Source organism: Pristiophorus japonicus, unplaced genomic scaffold (genome assembly GCF_044704955.1).
Source record: "Pristiophorus japonicus isolate sPriJap1 unplaced genomic scaffold, sPriJap1.hap1 HAP1_SCAFFOLD_168, whole genome shotgun sequence".
NCBI classification, from domain to species: Eukaryota; Metazoa; Chordata; class Chondrichthyes; family Pristiophoridae; genus Pristiophorus; species Pristiophorus japonicus.
In genome coordinates, this window is record NW_027251362.1 from 225534 (window position 1) to 240194 (window position 14661).

General features: G+C 44.9%; 13 non-coding genes across 13 annotated transcripts; all 13 read right to left on the reverse strand.

Moving 5' to 3' along the window:
• Nucleotides 1-34: 34 nt before the first annotated feature.
• trnar-ucg (transfer RNA arginine (anticodon UCG)) lies at nt 35-123 on the reverse strand. Its single transcript is given in 2 exon segments — nt 35-70; nt 87-123. It is a non-coding gene; the product is annotated as a tRNA-Arg (tRNA).
• Nucleotides 124-2051: 1928 nt separating this feature from the next.
• trnas-gcu (transfer RNA serine (anticodon GCU)) lies at nt 2052-2133 on the reverse strand. Its single transcript has one exon. It is a non-coding gene; the product is annotated as a tRNA-Ser (tRNA).
• Nucleotides 2134-2378: 245 nt separating this feature from the next.
• trnar-ucg (transfer RNA arginine (anticodon UCG)) lies at nt 2379-2467 on the reverse strand. Its single transcript is given in 2 exon segments — nt 2379-2414; nt 2431-2467. It is a non-coding gene; the product is annotated as a tRNA-Arg (tRNA).
• A 1923-nt stretch (nt 2468-4390) lies between these two features.
• On the reverse strand, nt 4391-4472 carry trnas-gcu (transfer RNA serine (anticodon GCU)). Its single transcript has one exon. It is a non-coding gene; the product is annotated as a tRNA-Ser (tRNA).
• Nucleotides 4473-4717: 245 nt separating this feature from the next.
• trnar-ucg (transfer RNA arginine (anticodon UCG)) lies at nt 4718-4806 on the reverse strand. The gene is given in 2 exon segments: nt 4718-4753; nt 4770-4806. It is a non-coding gene; the product is annotated as a tRNA-Arg (tRNA).
• A 1928-nt stretch (nt 4807-6734) lies between these two features.
• Nucleotides 6735-6816, reverse strand: trnas-gcu (transfer RNA serine (anticodon GCU)). Its single transcript has one exon. It is a non-coding gene; the product is annotated as a tRNA-Ser (tRNA).
• Nucleotides 6817-7061: 245 nt separating this feature from the next.
• Nucleotides 7062-7150, reverse strand: trnar-ucg (transfer RNA arginine (anticodon UCG)). Its single transcript is given in 2 exon segments — nt 7062-7097; nt 7114-7150. It is a non-coding gene; the product is annotated as a tRNA-Arg (tRNA).
• Nucleotides 7151-9078: 1928 nt separating this feature from the next.
• Nucleotides 9079-9160, reverse strand: trnas-gcu (transfer RNA serine (anticodon GCU)). The gene has a single exon. It is a non-coding gene; the product is annotated as a tRNA-Ser (tRNA).
• A 245-nt stretch (nt 9161-9405) lies between these two features.
• Nucleotides 9406-9494, reverse strand: trnar-ucg (transfer RNA arginine (anticodon UCG)). Its single transcript is given in 2 exon segments — nt 9406-9441; nt 9458-9494. It is a non-coding gene; the product is annotated as a tRNA-Arg (tRNA).
• Nucleotides 9495-11422: 1928 nt separating this feature from the next.
• On the reverse strand, nt 11423-11504 carry trnas-gcu (transfer RNA serine (anticodon GCU)). Its single transcript has one exon. It is a non-coding gene; the product is annotated as a tRNA-Ser (tRNA).
• A 245-nt stretch (nt 11505-11749) lies between these two features.
• trnar-ucg (transfer RNA arginine (anticodon UCG)) lies at nt 11750-11838 on the reverse strand. Its single transcript is given in 2 exon segments — nt 11750-11785; nt 11802-11838. It is a non-coding gene; the product is annotated as a tRNA-Arg (tRNA).
• Nucleotides 11839-13766: 1928 nt separating this feature from the next.
• On the reverse strand, nt 13767-13848 carry trnas-gcu (transfer RNA serine (anticodon GCU)). Its single transcript has one exon. It is a non-coding gene; the product is annotated as a tRNA-Ser (tRNA).
• Nucleotides 13849-14093: 245 nt separating this feature from the next.
• trnar-ucg (transfer RNA arginine (anticodon UCG)) lies at nt 14094-14182 on the reverse strand. Its single transcript is given in 2 exon segments — nt 14094-14129; nt 14146-14182. It is a non-coding gene; the product is annotated as a tRNA-Arg (tRNA).
• Nucleotides 14183-14661: the final 479 nt, after the last annotated feature.

The following is a 14661-nucleotide window of genomic DNA, read 5'->3' on the forward strand; positions in this document are numbered from 1 at the left end:
CAAAGAATATAAAATGTCTCGTAGCGAGCTAAGTTGACCGCGGCAGGACTCGAACCTGCAATTTTCTGATAACTTTGCGGTTGTCATCGAAGTCAGACGCCTTATCCATTCGGCCACGTGGCCGCTGCCAACAACATTCATTGTGTTGTTGTATATATTACGAGCAAATTCGGGGCAACTGCAATATCAAGGAGTGGATTTAGGAAAAGATGAGCATATTTCGAGTGAATGAACAGATGCACTGCGATCTGGGTGCGCACCGGCGCAGGCAACCCCAATGTAAATTGGAACACTATAGTTTAACAATTCCGTCATTGCAGCTGAATTCATACTCCTTCTCAAACAATACAGGATGACCCGGGTTTATGAGAAAATCCGTTTTAAAGGGAAAGATTATGAACCGGAACTGACAACCAGCCCATTTAAACAGACACAGAATGATCCGGGATTGCAAGGACATCCCTTTTACCCAGATGCAGAATGACCCTTGACTGACAGCAGTTCCCTTTTAAAAGAATAAAGTGAGATTTCGATCATCCCTGAAGGCAATTGTGCAGTGGGGCTCAGGACCACGCGGCGCAGAGACTGTTATTGAAGCCACAGGTGATAGACAACGAGGGAGGGAAGGACGTAAAACCAGCCCAGTCTGAAACACACAAACAAACTAATATTCCTTAACCTCCAAAGCCAGGTTTTGAAATTGCAAATTGGAAATCCGGAACAGACAGCACATCCCTTTGAAACAGACACAGAATGATGAGGGTCTGATAGCACACCATTTTACAGAGACAGAGAATGATCTTGGACAGACAGCAATTCCCCTTAAAAGGGACACGGAAATAGAATGAATAAAAACAGATAAATATGTAAAACTCGGCAGGTCGTGCAGATTTTGTGGAGGAAGAATCCGGTTTCACGTTCTGTCGGATAATAATTCCGATATTTCAGGAAAAAGTTAAAGATTACAGATGTTTTCAACAAAAATAGCGCCTGGAAAAAATACGCAGCGAGAAATGTCAAATGGGAACGTTTGTGATGCAGCGGAACGAAGGAGTGATTAAATAATACATGGCACAATGGAGAAAGGCAAAGTGGGTGGTAATCGTGCAATAACGTAACAAAGGATGGTCCAGAGGAAGTGTTAGTGGGAATAGCAGAACCATTACCAGACAATGGGAGCGGTGCTTATCATCCGATACGTTGAACCTAATGTTGAGGCCAGAAGACGAGAACATGCTTACAATATAGGCTGTCACCGCCTTTTAATCAGACCAGGCAGCTTTGCCAGCCCGGATTGATTTCCTGTATGCTTTGAATTCGGCAGCCAAGGGACGAATTCAAAAAGCAGCTTCTCTCATCTTTTCAGCTCTAGAGAACCAGGACGCACTCATATTCAGGGCAGAGGTGGAGATTGACGCTGAATGTATGCGTATCCCAATTGAGGTGAACTTATGCGTACAGACAGGAAGATATACTGATCAAGTATCGGCCGGAACCAAACAAGGCTTTCGGTTATCCAACGAGTCACAGAGCCGAGTACCTCTGAGATATTTTAACTTTACTCAGTTTGGCGGGTTTCACTTTGCTCTGGGATTTGGATGCTAAGGGAACATCGGCGTAAAATCACACGTTTTAACGTGAAATACGTCTGTTTTCTCACATGTCGAGCGGCTGTTAGAAGCGGAAATTTGAGTAAAACATGGCGGGGCTCGTCCGGGATTTGGCCCGTGACTCTCGCATTTCAAATGTGATCATTCCGAAGGGAGAATCATAACCGTGGACCAACGAGCCGCCGACAGTGAAAAGCGCAGCTCTCAGATTCTGACGGTGGTGAGAAATGATATTATGGCCCATCGTGCATGTGCTGTCTCTCAGATACCTATCTAATTAGTGCCCCTCGCCATTGTACTGCAACTGTTCTCCTTTTGACGAATATATTATTAATTTGAGACATGACATGAGGAAAGTACAGCATCCCTGTAAGTAAAAGGGGAATTTGGCGATGAGGTTAAATGTGAATGTCAAAAAGTGGTTAAGCGGCAAGACAACAACGACGAGAATAGGATTCGAACCCATGCGTGCAGAGCACAATGGATTAGCAGTCCTTCGCCTTAACCTCTCGGCCACCTCGTCTCTGCTATAAGATATCGTCAGCCATTCAATCTCCTGCTTTTTGTATCCAAACAGAAATAATGTGCAAGAAAGTCCACTTCACAGCTTGCTCTGCCCGTGCATGCAGATCGACAATGATGAAAACTTGCCATGAGATTCTTTGAGCAAACAGCCTTCCTTCACTTCAGGTGAGTGACTGGAAGAGATGGTTGGTTTCTCGGCAGAATCACAACAAAGAATATAAAATGTCTCGTAGCGAGCTAAGTTGACCGCGGCAGGACTCGAACCTGCAATCTTCTGATAACTTTGCGGTTGTCATCGAAGTCAGACGCCTTATCCATTAGGCCACGCAGCCGCTGCCAGCAACATTCATTGTGTTGTTGTATATATTGCGAGCAAATTCGGGGCAACTGCAATATCAAGGAGTGGATTTAGGAAAAGATGAGCATATTTCGAGTGAATGAACAGATGCACTGCGATCTGGGTGCGCACCAGCGCAGGCAACCCCAATGTAAATTGGAACACTATAGTTTAACAATTCCGTCATTGCAGCTGAAATCATACTCCTTCTCAAACAATACAGGATGACCCGGGTTTATGAGAAAATCCGTTTTAAAGGGAAAGATTATGAACCGGAACTGACAACCAGCCCATTTAAACAGACACAGAATGATCCGGGATTGCAAGGACATCCCTTTTACCCAGATGCAGAATGACCCTTGACTGACAGCAGTTCCCTTTTAAAGGAATAAAGTGAGATTTCGATCATCCCTGAAGGCAATTGTGCAGTGGGGCTCAGGACCACGCGGCGCAGAGACTGTTATTGAAGCCACAGGTGATAGACAACGAGGGAGGGAAGGACGTAAAACCAGCCCAGTCTGAAACACACAAACTAATATTCCTTAACCTCCAAAGCCAGGTTTTGAAATTTCAAATTGGAAATCCGGGACAGACAGCACATCCCTTTGAAACAGACACAGAATGATGAGGGTCTGATAGCACACCATTTTACAGAGACAGAGAATGATCTTGGACAGACAGCAATTCCCCTTAAAAGGGACACGGAAATAGAATGAATAAAAACAGATAAATATGTAAAACTCGGCAGGTCGTGCAGATTTTGTGGAGGAAGAATCCGGTTTCACGTTCTGTCGGATAATAATTGCGATATTTCAGGAAAAAGTTAAAGATTACAGTTGTTTTCAACAAAAATAGCGCCTGGAAAAAATACGCAGCGAGAAATGTCAAATGGGAACGTTTGTGATGCAGCGGAACGAAAGAGTAATTAAATAATACATGGCACAATGGAGAAAGGCAAAGTGGGTGGTTGTCGGGCAATAACGTAACAAAGGATGGTCCAGAGGAAGTGTTAGTGGGAATAGCAGAACCATTACCAGACAATGGGAGCGATGCTTATCATCCGATACGTTGAACCTAATGTTGAGGCCAGAAGACGAGAACATGCTTACAATATAGGCTGTCACCGCCTTTTAATCAGACCAGGCAGCTTTGCCAGCCCGGATTGATTTCCTGTATGCTTTGAATTCGGCAGCCAAGGGACGAATTCAAAAAGCAGCTTCTCTCATCTTTTCAGCTCTAGAGAACCAGGACGCACACATATTCAGGGCAGAGGTGGAGATTGACGCTGAATGAATGCGTATCCCAATTGAGGTGAACTTATGCGTACAGACAGGAAGATATACTGATCAAGTATCGGCCGGAACCAAACAAGGCTTTCTGTTATCCAAGAGTCACAGAGCCGAGTACCTCTGAGATATTTTAACTTTACTCAGTTTGGCGGGTTTCACTTTGCTCTGGGATTTGGATGCTGAGGGAACATCGGCGTAAAATCACACGTTTTAACGTGATATACGTCTGTTTTCTCACATGTCGAGCGGCTGTTAGAAGCGGGAATTTGAGTAAAACATGGCGGGGCTCGTCCGGGATTTCGCCCGTGACTCTCGCATTTCAAATGTGATCATTCCGAAGGGAGAATCATAACCGTGGACCAACGAGCCGCCGACAGTGAAAAGCGCAGCTCTCAGATTCTGACGGTGGTGAGAAATGATATTATGACCCATCGTGCACGTGCTGTCTCTCAGATACCTATCTAATTAGTGCCCCTCGCCATTGTACTGCAACTGTTCTCCTTTTGACCAATATATTATTAATTTGAGACATGACATGAGGAAAGTACAGCATCCCTGTAAGTAAAAGGGGAATTTGGCGATGAGGTTAAATGTGAATGTCAAAAAGTGGTTAAGCTGCAAGCCAACGACGACGAGAATGGGATTCGAACCCATGCGTGCAGAGCACAATGGATTAGCAGTCCTTCGCCTTAACCTCTCGGCCACCTCGTCTCTGCTATAAGATATCGTCAGCCATTCAATCTCCTGCTTTTTGTATCCAAACAGAAATAATGTGCAAGAAAGTCCACTTCACAGCTTGCTCTGCCCGTGCATGCAGATCGACAATGATGAAAACTTGCCATGACATTCTTTGAGCAAACAGCCTTCCTTCACTTCAGGTGAGTGACTGGAAGAGATGGTTGGTTTCTCGGCAGAATCACAACAAAGAATATAAAATGTCTCGTAGCGAGCTAAGTTGACCGCGGCAGGACTCGAACCTGCAATTTTCTGATAACTTTGCGGTTGTCATCGAAGTCAGACGCCTTATCCATTCGGCCACGCGGCCGCTGCCAGCAACATTCATTGTGTTGTTGTATATATTGCGAGCAAATTCGGGGCAACTGCAATATCAAGGAGTGGATTTAGGAAAAGATGAGCATATTTCGAGTGAATGAACAGATGCACTGCGATCTGGGTGCGCACCGGCGCAGGCAACCCCAATGTAAATTGGAACACTATAGTTTAACAATTCCGTCATTGCAGCTGAAATCATACTCCTTCTCAAACAATACAGGATGACCCGGGTTTATGAGAAAATCCGTTTTAAAGGGAAAGATTATGAACCGGAACTGACAACCAGCCCATTTAAACAGACACAGAATGATCCGGGATTGCAAGGACATCCCTTTTACCCAGATGCAGAATGACCCTTGACTGACAGCAGTTCCCTTTTAAAAGAATAAAGTGAGATTTCGATCATCCCTGAAGGCAATTGTGCAGTGGGGCTCAGGACCACGCGGCGCAGAGACTGTTATTGAAGCCACAGGTGATAGACAACGATGGAGGGAAGGACGTAAAACCAGCCCAGTCTGAAACACACAAACAAACTAATATTCCTTAACCTCCAAAGCCAGGTTTTGAAATTTCAAATTGGAAATCCGGGACAGACAGCACATCCCTTTGAAACAGACACAGAATGATGAGGGTCTGATAGCACACCATTTTACAGAGACAGAGAATGATCTTGGACAGACAGCAATTCCCCTTAAAAGGGACACGGAAATAGAATGAATAAAAACAGATAAATATGTAAAACTCGGCAGGTCGTGCAGATTTTGTGGAGAAAGAATCCGGTTTCACGTTCTGTCGGATAATAATTGCGATATTTCAGGAAAAAGTTAAAGATTACAGTTGTTTTCAACAAAAATAGCGCCTGGAAAAAATACGCAGCGAGAAATGTCAAATGGGAACGTTTGTGATGCAGCGGAACGAAAGAGTAATTAAATAATACATGGCACAATGGAGAAAGGCAAAGTGGGTGGTAATCGGGCAATAACGTAACAAAGGATGGTCCAGAGGAAGTGTTAGTGGGAATAGCAGAACCATTACCAGACAATGGGAGCGATGCTTATCATCCGATACGTTGAACCTAATGTTGAGGCCAGAAGACGAGAACATGCTTACAATATAGGCTGTCACCGCCTTTTAATCAGACCAGGCAGCTTTGCCAGCCCGGATTGATTTCCTGTATGCTTTGAATTCGGCAGCCAAGGGACGAATTCAAAAAGCAGCTTCTCTCATCTTTTCAGCTCTAGAGAACCAGGACGCACACATATTCAGGGCAGAGGTGGAGATTGACGCTGAATGAATGCGTATCCCAATTGAGGTGAACTTATGCGTACAGACAGGAAGATATACTGATCAAGTATCGGCCGGAACCAAACAAGGCTTTAGGTTATCCAACGAGTCACAGAGCCGAGTACCTCTGAGATATTTTAACTTTACTCAGTTTGGCGGGTTTCACTTTGCTCTGGGATTTGGATGCTGAGGGAACATCGGCGTAAAATCACACGTTTTAACGTGATATACGTCTGTTTTCTCACATGTCGAGCGGCTGTTAGAAGCGGGAATTTGAGTAAAACATGGCGGGGCTCGTCCGGGATTTCGCCCGTGACTCTCGCATTTCAAATGTGATCATTCCGAAGGGAGAATCATAACCGTGGACCAACGAGCCGCCGACAGTGAAAAGCGCAGCTCTCAGATTCTGACGGTGGTGAGAAATGATATTATGGCCCATCGTGCACGTGCTGTCTCTCAGATACCTATCTAATTAGTGCCCCTCGCCATTGTACTGCAACTGTTCTCCTTTTGACCAATATATTATTAATTTGAGACATGACATGAGGAAAGTACAGCATCCCTGTAAGTAAAAGGGGAATTTGGCGATGAGGTTAAATGTGAATGTCAAGAAGTGGTTAAGCTGCAAGCCAACGACGACGAGAATGGGATTCGAACCCATGCGTGCAGAGCACAATGGATTAGCAGTCCTTCGCCTTAACCTCTCGGCCACCTCGTCTCTGCTATAAGATATCGTCAGCCATTCAATCTCCTGCTTTTTGTATCCAAACAGAAATAATGTGCAAGAAAGTCCACTTCACAGCTTGCTCTGCCCGTGCATGCAGATCGACAATGATGAAAACTTGCCATGACATTCTTTGAGCAAACAGCCTTCCTTCACTTCAGGTGAGTGACTGGAAGAGATGGTTGGTTTCTCGGCAGAATCACAACAAAGAATATAAAATGTCTCGTAGCGAGCTAAGTTGACCGCGGCAGGACTCGAACCTGCAATTTTCTGATAACTTTGCTGTTGTCATCGAAGTCAGACGCCTTATCCATTCGGCCACGCGGCCGCTGCCAGCAACATTCATTGTGTTGTTGTATATATTGCGAGCAAATTCGGGGCAACTGCAATATCAAGGAGTGGATTTAGGAAAAGATGAGCATATTTCGAGTGAATGAACAGATGCACTGCGATCTGGGTGCGCACCGGCGCAGGCAACCCCAATGTAAATTGGAACACTATAGTTTAACAATTCGGTCATTGCAGCTGAAATCATACTCCTTCTCAAACAATACAGGATGACCCGGGTTTATGAGAAAATCCGTTTTAAAGGGAAAGATTATGAACCGGAACTGACAACCTGCCCATTTAAACAGACACAGAATGATCCGGGATTGCAAGGATATCCCTTTTACCCAGATGCAGAATGACCCTTGACTGACAGCAGTTCCCTTTTAAAAGAATAAAGTGAGATTTCGATCATCCCTGAAGGCAATTGTGCAGTGGGGCTCAGGACCACGCGGCGCAGAGACTGTTATTGAAGCCACAGGTGATAGACAAGGAGGGAGGGAAGGACGTAAAACCAGCCCAGTCTGAAACACACAAACAAACTAATATTCCTTAACCTCCAAAGGCAGGTTTTGAAATTTCAAATTGGAAATCCGGGACAGACAGCACATCCCTTTGAAACAGACACAGAATGATGAGGGTCTGATAGCACACCATTTTACAGAGACAGAGAATGATCTTGGACAGACAGCAAATCCCCTTAAAAGGGACACGGAAATAGAATGAATAAAAACAGATAAATATGTAAAACTCGGCAGGTCGTGCAGATTTTGTGGAGGAAGAATCCGGTTTCACGTTCTGTCGGATAATAATTGCGATATTTCAGGAAAAAGTTAAAGATTACAGATGTTTTCAACAAAAATAGCGCCTGGAAAAAATACGCAGCGAGAAATGTCAAATGGGAACATTTGTGATGCAGCGGAACGAAGGAGTGATTAAATAATACATGGCACAATGGAGAAAGGCAAAGTGGGTGGTAATCGGGCAATAACGTAACAAAGGATGGTCCAGAGGATGTGTTAGTGGGAATAGCAGAACCATTACCAGACAATGGGAGCGGTGCTTATCATCCGATACGTTGAACCTAATGTTGAGGCCAGAAGACGAGAACATGCTTACAATATAGGCTGTCACCGCCTTTTAATCAGACCAGGCAGCTTTGCCAGCCCGGATTGATTTCCTGTATGCTTTGAATTCGGCAGCCAAGGGACGAATTCAAAAAGCAGCTTCTCTCATCCTTTCAGCTCTAGAGAACCAGGACGCACTCATATTCAGGGCAGAGGTGGAGATTGACGCTGAATGTATGCTTATCCCAATTGAGGTGAACCTATGCGTACAGACAGGAAGATATACTGATCAAGTATCGGCCGGAACCAAACAAGGCTTTCGGTTATCCAACGAGTCACAGAGCCGAGTACCTCTGAGATATTTTAACTTTACTCAGTTTGGCGGGTTTCACTTTGCTCTGGGATTTGGATGCTGAGGGAACATCGGCGTAAAATCACACGTTTTAACGTGAAATACGTCTGTTTTCCCGCATGTCGAGCGGCTGTTAGAAGCGGAAATTTGAGTAAAACATGGCGGGGCTCGTCCGGGATTTGGCCCGTGACTCTCGCATTTCAAATGTGATCATTCCGAAGGGAGAATCATAACCGTGGACCAACGAGCCGCCGACAGTGAAAAGCGCAGCTCTCAGATTCTGACGGTGGTGAGAAATGATATTATGGCCCATTGTGCATGTGCTGTCTCTCAGATACCTATCGAATTAGTGCCCCTCGCCATTGTACTGCAACTGTTCTCCTTTTGACGAATATATTATTAATTTGAGACATGACATGAGGAAAGTACAGCATCCCTGTCAGTAAAAGGGGAATTTGGAGATGAGATGAAATGTGAATGTCAAAAAGTGTTTAACCTGCAAGCCAACGACGACGAGAATGGGATTCGAACCCATGCGTGCAGAGCACAATGGATTAGCAGTCCATCGCCTTAACCTCTCGGCCACCTCGTCTCTGCTATAAGATATCGTCAGCCATTCAATCTCCTGCTTTTTGTATCCAAACAGAAATAATGTGCTAGAAAGTCCACTTCACAGCTTGCTCTGCCCGTGCATGCAGATCGACAATGATGAAAACCAGCCATGAGATTCTTTGAGCAAACAGCCTTCCTTCACTTCAGGTGAGTGACTGGAAGAGATGGTTGGTTTCTCGGCAGAATCACAACAAAGAATATAAAATGTCTCGTAGCGAGCTAAGTTGACCGCGGCAGGACTCGAACCTGCAATCTTCTGATAACTTTGCGGTTGTCATCGAAGTCAGACGCCTTATCCATTAGGCCACGCGGCCGCTGCCAGCAACATTCATTGTGTTGTTGTATATATTGCGAGCAAATTCGGGGCAACTGCAATATCAAGGAGTGGATTTAGGAAAAGATGAGCATATTGCGAGTGAATGAACAGATGCACTGCGATCTGGGTGCGCACCGGCGCAGGCAACCCCAATGTAAATTGGAACACTATAGTTTAACAATTCGGTCATTGCAGCTGAAATCATACTCCTTCTCAAACAATACAGGATGACCCGGGTTTATGAGAAAATCCGTTTTAAAGGGAAAGATTATGAACCGGAACTGACAACCTGCCCATTTAAACAGACACAGAATGATCCGGGATTGCAAGGACATCCCTTTTACCCAGATGCAGAATGACCCTTGACTGACAGCAGTTCCCTTTTAAAAGAATAAAGTGAGATTTCGATCATCCCTGAAGGCAATTGTGCAGTGGGGCTCAGGACCACGCGGCGCAGAGACTGTTATTGAAGCCACAGGTGATAGACAAGGAGGGAGGGAAGGACGTAAAACCAGCCCAGTCTGAAACACACAAACAAACTAATATTCCTTAACCTCCAAAGGCAGGTTTTGAAATTTCAAATTGGAAATCCGGGACAGACAGCACATCCCTTTGAAACAGACACAGAATGATGAGGGTCTGATAGCACACCATTTTACAGAGACAGAGAATGATCTTGGACAGACAGCAAATCCCCTTAAAAGGGACACGGAAATAGAATGAATAAAAACAGATAAATATGTAAAACTCGGCAGGTCGTGCAGATTTTGTGGAGGAAGAATCCGGTTTCACGTTCTGTCGGATAATAATTGCGATATTTCAGGAAAAAGTTAAAGATTACAGATGTTTTCAACAAAAATAGCCCCTGGAAAAAATACGCAGCGAGAAATGTCAAATGGGAACGTTTGTGATGCAGCGGAACGAAGGAGTGATTAAATAATACATGGCACAATGGAGAAAGGCAAAGTGGGTGGTAATCGGGCAATAACGTAACAAAGGATGGTCCAGAGGAAGTGTTAGTGGGAATAGCAGAACCATTACCAGACAATGGGAGCGGTGCTTATCATCCGATACGCTGAACCTAATGTTGAGGCCAGAAGACGAGAACATGCTTACAATATAGGCTGTCACCGCCTTTTAATCAGACCAGGCAGCTTTGCCAGCCCGGATTGATTAACTGTATGCTTTGAATTCGGCAGCCAAGGGACGAATTCAAAAAGCAGCTTCTCTCATCCTTTCAGCTCTAGAGAACCAGGACGCACTCATATTCAGGGCAGAGGTGGAGATTGACGCTGAATGTATGCTTATCCTAATTGAGGTGAACCTATGCGTACAGACAGGAAGATATACTGATCAAGTATCGGCCGGAACCAAACAAGGCTTTCGGTTATCCAACGAGTCACAGAGCCGAGTACCTCTGAGATATTTTAACTTTACTCAGTTTGGCGGGTTTCACTTTGCTCTGGGATTTGGATGCTGAGGGAACATCGGCGTAAAATCACACGTTTTAACGTGAAATACGTCTGTTTTCTCACATGTCGAGCGGCTGTTAGAAGCGGAAATTTGAGTAAAACATGGCGGGGCTCGTCCGGGATTTGGCCCGTGACTCTCGCATTTCAAATGTGATCATTCCGAAGGGAGAATCATAACCGTGGACCAACGAGCCGCCGACAGTGAAAAGCGCAGCTCTCAGATTCTGACGGTGGTGAGAAATGATATTATGGCCCATCGTGCATGTGCTGTCTCTCAGATACCTATCGAATTAGTGCCCCTCGCCATTGTACTGCAACTGTTCTCCTTTTGACGAATATATTATTAATTTGAGACATGACATGAGGAAAGTTCAGCATCCCTGTCAGTAAAAGGGGAATTTGGAGATGAGATGAAATGTGAATGTCAAAAAGTGTTTAACCTGCAAGCCAACGACGACGAGAATGGGATTCGAACCCATGCGTGCAGAGCACAATGGATTAGCAGTCCATCGCCATAACCTCTCGGCCACCTCGTCTCTGCTATAAGATATCGTCAGCCATTCAATCTCCTGCTTTTTGTATCCAAACAGAAATAATGTGCAAGAAAGTCCACTTCACAGCTTGCTCTGCCCGTGCATGCAGATCGACAATGATGAAAACTTGCCATGAGATTCTTTGAGCAAACAGCCTTCCTTCACTTCAGGTGAGTGACTGGAAGAGATGGTTGGTTTCTCGGCAGAATCACAACAAAGAATATAAAATGTCTCGTAGCGAGCTAAGTTGACCGCGGCAGGACTCGAACCTGCAATCTTCTGATAACTTTGCGGTTGTCATCGAAGTCAGACGCCTTATCCATTAGGCCACGCGGCCGCTGCCAGCAACATTCATTGTGTTGTTGTATATATTGCGAGCAAATTCGGGGCAACTGCAATATCAAGGAGTGGATTTAGGAAAAGATGAGCATATTTCGAGTGAATGAACAGATGCACTGCGATCTGGGTGCGCACCGGCGCAGGCAACCCCAATGTAAATTGGAACACTATAGTTTAACAATTCGGTCATTGCAGCTGAAATCATACTCCTTCTCAAACAATACAGGATGACCCGGGTTTATGAGAAAATCCGTTTTAAAGGGAAAGATTATGAACCGGAACTGACAACCTGCCTATTTAAACAGACACAGAATGATCCGGGATTGCAAGGACATCCCTTTTACCCAGATGCAGAATGACCCTTGACTGACAGCAGTTCCCTTTTAAAAGAATAAAGTGAGATTTCGATCATCCCTGAAGGCAATTGTGCAGTGGGGCTCAGGACCACGCGGCGCAGAGACTGTTATTGAAGCCACAGGTGATAGACAAGGAGGGAGGGAAGGACGTAAAACCAGCCCAGTCTGAAACACACAAACAAACTAATATTCCTTAACCTCCAAAGGCAGGTTTTGAAATTTCAAATTGGAAATCCGGGACAGACAGCACATCCCTTTGAAACAGACACAGAATGATGAGGGTCTGATAGCACACCATTTTACAGAGACAGAGAATGATCTTGGACAGACAGCAAATCCCCTTAAAAGGGACACGGAAATAGAATGAATAAAAACAGATAAATATGTAAAACTCGGCAGGTCGTGCAGATTTTGTGGAGGAAGAATCCGGTTTGACGTTCTGTCGGATAATAATTGCGATATTTCAGGAAAAAGTTAAAGATTACAGATGTTTTCAACAAAAATAGCGCCTGGAAAAAATACGCAGCGAGAAATGTCAAATGGGAACGTTTGTGATGCAGCGGAACGAAGGAGTGATTAAATAATACATGGCACAATGGAGAAAGGCAAAGTGGGTGGTAATCGGGCAATAACGTAACAAAGGATGGTCCAGAGGAAGTGTTAGTGGGAATAGCAGAACCATTACCAGACAATGGGAGCGGTGCTTATCATCCGATACGTTGAACCTAATGTTGAGGCCAGAAGACGAGAACATGCTTACAATATAGGCTGTCACCGCCTTTTAATCAGACCAGGCAGCATTGCCAGCCCGGATTGATTTCCTGTATGCTTTGAATTCGGCAGCCAAGGGACGAATTCAAAAAGCAGCTTCTCTCATCCTTTCAGCTCTAGAGAACCAGGACGCACTCATATTCAGGGCAGAGGTGGAGATTGACGCTGAATTTATGCTTATCCCAATTGAGGTGAACCTATGCGTACAGACAGGAAGATATACTGATCAAGTATCGGCCGGAACCAAACAAGGCTTTCGGTTATCCAACGAGTCACAGAGCCGAGTACCTCTGAGATATTTTAACTTTACTCAGTTTGGCGGGTTTCACTTTGCTCTGGGATTTGGATGCTGAGGGAACATCGGCGTAAAATCACACGTTTTAACGTGAAATACGTCTGTTTTCTCACATGTCGAGCGGCTGTTAGAAGCGGAAATTTGAGTAAAACATGGCGGGGCTCGTCCGGGATTTGGCCCGTGACTCTCGCATTTCAAATGTGATCATTCCGAAGGGAGAATCATAACCGTGGACCAACGAGCCGCCGACAGTGAAAAGCGCAGCTCTCAGATTCTGACGGTGGTGAGAAATGATATTATGGCCCATCGTGCATGTGCTGTCTCTCAGATACCTATCGAATTAGTGCCCCTCGCCATTGTACTGCAACTGTTCTCCTTTTGACGAATATATTATTAATTTGAGACATGACATGAGGAAAGTACAGCATCCCTGTCAGTAAAAGGGGAATTTGGAGATGAGATGAAATGTGAATGTCAAAAAGTGTTTAACCTGCAAGCCAACGACGACGAGAATGGGATTCGAACCCATGCGTGCAGAGCACAATGGATTAGCAGTCCATCGCCTTAACCTCTCGGCCACCTCGTCTCTGCTATAAGATATCGTCAGCCATTCAATCTCCTGCTTTTTGTATCCAAACAGAAATAATGTGCAAGAAAGTCCACTTCACAGCTTGCTCTGCCCGTGCATGCAGATCGACAATGATGAAAACTTGCCATGAGATTCTTTGAGCAAACAGCCTTCCTTCACTTCAGGTGAGTGACTGGAAGAGATGGTTGGTTTCTCGGCAGAATCACAACAAAGAATATAAAATTTCTCGTAGCGAGCTAAGTTGACCGCGGCAGGACTCGAACCTGCAATCTTCTGATAACTTTGCGGTTGTCATCGAAGTCAGACGTCTTATCCATTAGGCCACGCGGCCGCTGCCAGCAACATTCATTGTGTTGTTGTATATATTGCGAGCAAAGTCGGGGCAACTGCAATATCAAGGAGTGGATTTAGGAAAAGATGAGCATATTTCGAGTGAATGAACAGATGCACTGCGATCTGGGTGCGCACCGGCGCAGGCAACCCCAATGTAAATTGGAACACTATAGTTTAACAATTCGGTCATTGCAGCTGAAATCATACTCCTTCTCAAACAATACAGGATGACCCGGGTTTATGAGAAAATCCGTTTTAAAGGGAAAGTTTATGAACCGGAACTGACAACCTGCCTATTTAAACAGGCACAGAATGATCCGGGATTGCAAGGACATCCCTTTTACCCAGATGCAGAATGACCCTTGACTGACAGCAGTTCCCTTTTAAAAGAATAAAGTGAGATTTCGATCATCCCTGAAGGCAATTGTGCAGTGGGGCTCAGGACCACGCGGCGCAGAGACTGTTATTGAAGCCACA